The sequence below is a fragment of the Pyrus communis genome, chromosome 2, assembly GCF_041283825.1.
Source record: "Pyrus communis isolate YQ-2024b chromosome 2, ASM4128382v1, whole genome shotgun sequence".
NCBI classification, from domain to species: domain Eukaryota; kingdom Viridiplantae; phylum Streptophyta; class Magnoliopsida; order Rosales; family Rosaceae; genus Pyrus; species Pyrus communis.
In genome coordinates, this window is record NC_142566.1 from 21,237,237 (window position 1) to 21,242,748 (window position 5,512).

Consider the following 5,512-nt stretch of genomic DNA (forward strand, 5'->3'; position numbering starts at 1 on the left):
AACTTAAACATCTATTTTATGCGTCTTTTGACCCAAAGATGTGCAACAAGATCCTGTTATAGGTACTTGTTTGTGGCACGCCAACGTATCATCCTATCGCGTCTCATGTACTCATTTAAAGAGATATTACCAGTTCTTGGATTCAAAGGCAAATTAGGCACATTGTATATTTTTCCACGAGCTTTTCTTGACCTATTTGGATCCTCTTGGTCATCATCAAACTCTCCATCAATATACCCATCTCGCTCATCCTCCACAATCATGTTGTGTAATATGATGCATGACATCATGATGGAATTCAAATTTTCTCAACTCCATCCTCTTGTTGGTTCCTTAATGATCTTCCACCGTGCTTGTAAAATACTGAAAACTCTCTCAACATCTTTCCGGTATGCCTCTTGGTGTAAGGTAAACCAACTTTCGGCGTCATCCGCAGGGTTTGCAATTGATTGGACAAGTGTCGCCCACTTTGGGTATATGCCATCTGCCAAGTAATACCCCATGTTATATTGATGTCCGTTGCCGTAGTAGTCAAGTTGAGGTGATTTACCCTCTATCAGGTTATTGAAGAGGGGTGAACGCCCAAGAACTGTAATATCATTTTAGGATCCCGAGACTCCAAAGAAAGTATGCCAGATCCATGTGTCAAACGACGCAACCGCCTCTAACACAATAGTTGACTTTCTCAATCTTCCGCTAAAGCCTTTTTGTCATCTGGTGGGACAGTTCTTCCATTGCCAATGCATGCAATCTAATGACCCTATCATGCCCGAAAAGCCAGGATCTTCAATTTTGTGAAGGAGCCGATCTCGATTTGCTTAATTTGGTTGACTAAGGTACTCCTCTTTGTAAAGCTGAACAACTGTGTGACAAAATTCACCACGATTATTAAGGCATGTAGACTCAAACATATCATATGTTGGAATTCATTGCAAATTTGAATTGAAAGAGATATTGGAGAGGGCAAAGCTGAAGGTGTGTGAATTATAGGCCAATATCCACCCTATTTATGGACATTTGAAGCTGAAGATAAGAAGTGTCACGCAGATAAAAATCCTATCTAAAATTCCCACAACCAATTACATCTCAGTATGTGACACTTGAAATCCTATCCGAAAAATTATTGAGATTACTTATCGACAAGAAATCTGCAAAGTTACTCACAGATCGACACGTGACACTCAAAGCTTGAGACGTAAAATTATTGAGATTCCTTATCGACAAGAAATTTGCAAAGTTACTCACAGATTGACAAGTGGCACTCGAAATCCAAGATGTAAAATTATTGAGATTCCTTATCGACAAGAAATCTGCAAAGTTACTTATAGATCGACACGTGACACTTGAAATCTGAGACGTAAAATTATTAAGATTCCAACTCGAAAAATTATTTAGATTCCATCTCGAAAAATTATTGAGGTAGTTTAATTTAAGTAACCATATTCATTCAATTAAAATAACAAATTATGTTTGGCCTTATGGTCATTTGGCCCCCTCAGTTGGAGATAGTGTTTTGTCACAAGGTTATGTTTGGCTTATGACCCTCTAACCCCTCGGTTGAAGATGGTAAGAAATATGGCTTGACACTGTTCATTAAAATATTAATTTCTTAGATGACTATAAGGCTAAAACGAGTCATCTGGTATTCCTTCAATTGGAGATGGTCTACGACCATAGTGACTATTTTACTTTTACTCCACCTTTCCTTTGGCCGTAAGAAACCGCAGCTGCAACATCAGCTCGATAACCCAATTTAATTACAAAACAGTCCATACCATTCTTCTCTTAGCGAAAAAAAAAAAAAAAAAAAAAAATCATCACATCTATGAAAAATTTAAAACTCTGCATCGAATTTGGATTCTTGCCGCCGGATCCTTTTGTGAGGATCTCAATGATTTGTAAATTACATTCGTTCATCATATATTATGCGGTCAAAAATTATTTAAATATTTTTATTTAAAATTAAATATAAACAGTATCTAATAAAAACTAACTATATAATATACGATGAACGGACACGATTTACGAATCCTCAAGATTCCCACAAAAAAGATCGATCATGTTGGCTCTGCATCAAAGCACATGTCTCAAACTCTGAAAACAGACCTTCCCTCTGCTTCCACAACCACCAGCTCCATAAATTACAAAAGCGCTTTATTGCACTGTCAAAAAGTAATTATATTTATGCATTATGTGACGAGTTTGATCCTTTTTATTTCAACAATTAACTATTTAATAAAATAACGCTATTGCTACTGTTGGTAAAAAAATTAAAAAAAAAAAAAGAATTTTAATGAAAAATCCGCGGTATTGTTTACTTTAACGAAAAATCACATTTTTACATTAAAAAATCAATTATGATACTATTCACTTTACTCTTTATTTTATTCTTATCATTAAAATTTAAAATTTTCAAATTCTTTTTATTAGTTTTCCTAAAAAATAAAACAAGCTTTATAATTTAAAATTTAATTCCCATCAAATCCCTCTATATTTTCTCCATTTCTATCTCCTCCATTTTCCAACCCACCATTTTTCAGAAAACCGCCAAAAAATGTTCTCTCTACAACCTGAAGGACCAGATGCCGACGACGGCGTCGTCTATGTTCTCCGCCTACGCCTCCGTCGCCACATTCATGATGCTCTTCCGCTCCGTCGCCAGTGAGCTCATCCCCGCCCCCTTCCGCTCCTACATCTACAAAGCCCTAAACTACCTTTTTGCACCTCTCTTCTCCTGCGACCTCACTCTCGTCGTCGATGAGCTCTCCGGCATGACCCGCAACCAAGTCTTCGACGCTTCCGAGCTCTACTTCCAGACGAAGATCGGCCCCCACACCGAGCGCCTTCGTATCAGCAAGGCTCCCCGGAAGAAGAACATCGGCGTCGCCATTGACAAGGACGAGGAAGTCTCTGACACTTTCGACGGCGCCGTCAAGCTCACGTGGCAGTTTATCACGGAGACCAAGAAGGGGAAGAACGACAGGACATCCGAATGCGGTATTTTGAGCTGACGTTTCACAAGAAACACATGGACAAAGTGATTTCCTCATACCTGCCTTATGTTCTCACTCAGGCTGACGCCATTAAAGCAGCGGAGAAGGTGTTGAAGCTCTACACCCGCCACATCTGGTCGAGATACAACGACGATGACGTGGCGAATTCTGAATGGGGGTCGGAGAACTTGGAGCACTCGGACGTTCGACACGATGGCGATGGACCCGAAGATGAAGAAAATGATTGTGGAGGATTTGGAGAGGTTTGTGTGGAGAAAGAAGTTCTATAAGAAGGTGGGGAAAGCTTGGAAAAGGGGCTACTTGCTGTACGGGCAACCGGGGGCCGGAAAATCGAGCTTGATGGCCGCCATGGCTAACTACCTCAAGTTTAATGTGTATGATTTGGAGCTCATTAGTATTTATAGTGACTCTCAGTTGAAGAAGGTTTTGCTGTCCACTACCAATCATTCTATTTTGGTCATTGAGAACATTGATTGTTGCAGGGTGGTTGTTGGCAACCGGGGTTTAGATTCCGATTCGGATTCCGATTCCGATTCTGATCCCGATTCGGACAGGAGCCGGGTTGGTACTCGTTTCCTGAATTTCTTATGTTTGATGAAAATCTTTTACTATATGTAAGGCTAAATTACGATTTTTTACTGCAGTAGGCTGAAACCCTTTTCCAATTAGGTTGTTTTAGTTTTGCCTTTATAATATACAATTGCAATTAATTCCTAATCAAGCTCCAATCTTTGTTATATAAAAGGGTAATTACAAGTTTTGATTGCAGTAGCTTGATGATCCCTATTCCTCCTAGGTTCTTTTAGTTGTAATTTTGTAATTAACAATTGTTATTAAGGCCTAATTAGGACTTTTATATGTTAGTCTGACGGAATTTGGGCCTGTTTCTCGTCACGTAACTATGATTACACTGAAGGATCTTCCTTATTTATCGTATTACCGTTAAATGGGCATTGACATGGTGTTAGAAGTTTACGTGTGATGATCTAATTTTCAGGTTACACTATCAGGCCTACTGAACTTCATAGATGGGTTGTGGTCAAGCTGTGGAGATGAGAGGATCATTGTGTTCACCACCACCCATAAGGATCGATTAGACCTGGCATTGCTGCGTCCAGTTCGAATGGACCTGCATATTCACATGTCCTACTGCTCCACAGCTGGGTTCAGGACCTTGGCCTCTAACTACCTTGGCATTCAAGACAACAACCGCCATTGCTTCTGTGGAGAAATTGAAGGGCTGATTGACAGCACAGAGATCACCCCAGCAGGGGTTGCTGAGGAGCTGATGAAGAGTGATGATGCTGATGTTGCTCTTCAAGGACTTGTCAATCTGCTCAAGGGTAAGAAGGCCAAAAGCAAGAAGAAGAAAACATCGCTGCTGCAGGTCAAGAAGCAATGTCGTCGCAGGAAAGGGATCAAAAAGTTGCAGCACTTCCGTCTTCAATGGTCTAAATTCTGATGCTCCCATGTCCAAGTTTAATGTTTCAATCTTAGATAATTAACCCTTAACCCTTTTGGAAAGCCATAGATAGTTTCAATCTCTCTTTTGTGATATCTTACCTGATGTAGTGACTTGCTCAACTTGGTTCTGTGAATTCAAGAATGTAAACACAGGAAAATTAGAGGGAATTGCAGCAACAGAGTTAGACCTACCTTTTTCTTTGGTCAATGTTAATGGATGTGCAAATTTCTCATGGAGTGTATTTGGGTGTCCTTTGCACTCACGGTGGCGGCTGATTAGGTTGCTTAATAAGCAGATGATTTATTTTATTTGTTTGTCGTGACGAGGGATCAAATAAAATTAATCATTTTGCATAAAATGTAATTTGTTGCTTGATGAGTAAATAACCTTTCATTGGTGTCATCATCCTTCTCCCTATCACACCAATCTGAAATTACCAAAATGTTTTCGTTTGATCTAAAAAATCTGCTCACAATAGCATTCTCCCTGTTCTCAGCCTATGTCTGCGTTTTGCAGGATGTTGGATATTTATCACCAAGAAGAAAAAGAAGAAGTCCGGCCAAAGTTCGAAGCGCCAGTTCTTTGAGCTGACATTTCACAAAAAACACAAAGTGACGGACACCTTCTTGCCTTCGGGCGAATGCCATTAAAGAAGGTTGTGAAGCTTTGCTCTCGTCATTTATGTTCGTACGATGATGGCGACAATGGTACATAGGGCTCGATAAATGTAGAGCACCCCGCTACGTTTGAGACGATGGCAATGGACCCCGAGATGAAGAAAATGATTGTGAAGCCTTGGAAAAGAGGCTACTTGTTGTATTGTCCTCCCGGCACTGGAAAATCGAGCTTGATCGCTGCCATGGCTAGTTATCTCAAGTTTGATGTGTATGATTTCGAGATTAGTAATCCTTCCACTGACTATATATTGAAGAGGGTGTTGTTGTCTACTACATATCGTTCGATTTTGGTGATCGGGGACTGGGGATCGATTGTTGCAGCGTTGATATACAAAACCGGCAATGAGAGAAACAAA

General features: G+C 40.0%; 1 pseudogene across 1 annotated transcript; it reads left to right on the forward strand.

Annotated features, from left to right (window-relative positions):
* Positions 1-2,504: 2,504 nt before the first annotated feature.
* On the forward strand, positions 2,505-4,720 carry LOC137748727 (AAA-ATPase At2g18193-like; annotated as a pseudogene). Its single transcript, XR_015957115.1, has 2 exons — positions 2,505-3,575; positions 4,012-4,720. The product of XR_015957115.1 is annotated as an AAA-ATPase At2g18193-like (transcript).
* The last annotated feature ends 792 nt before the right edge of the window (positions 4,721-5,512 follow it).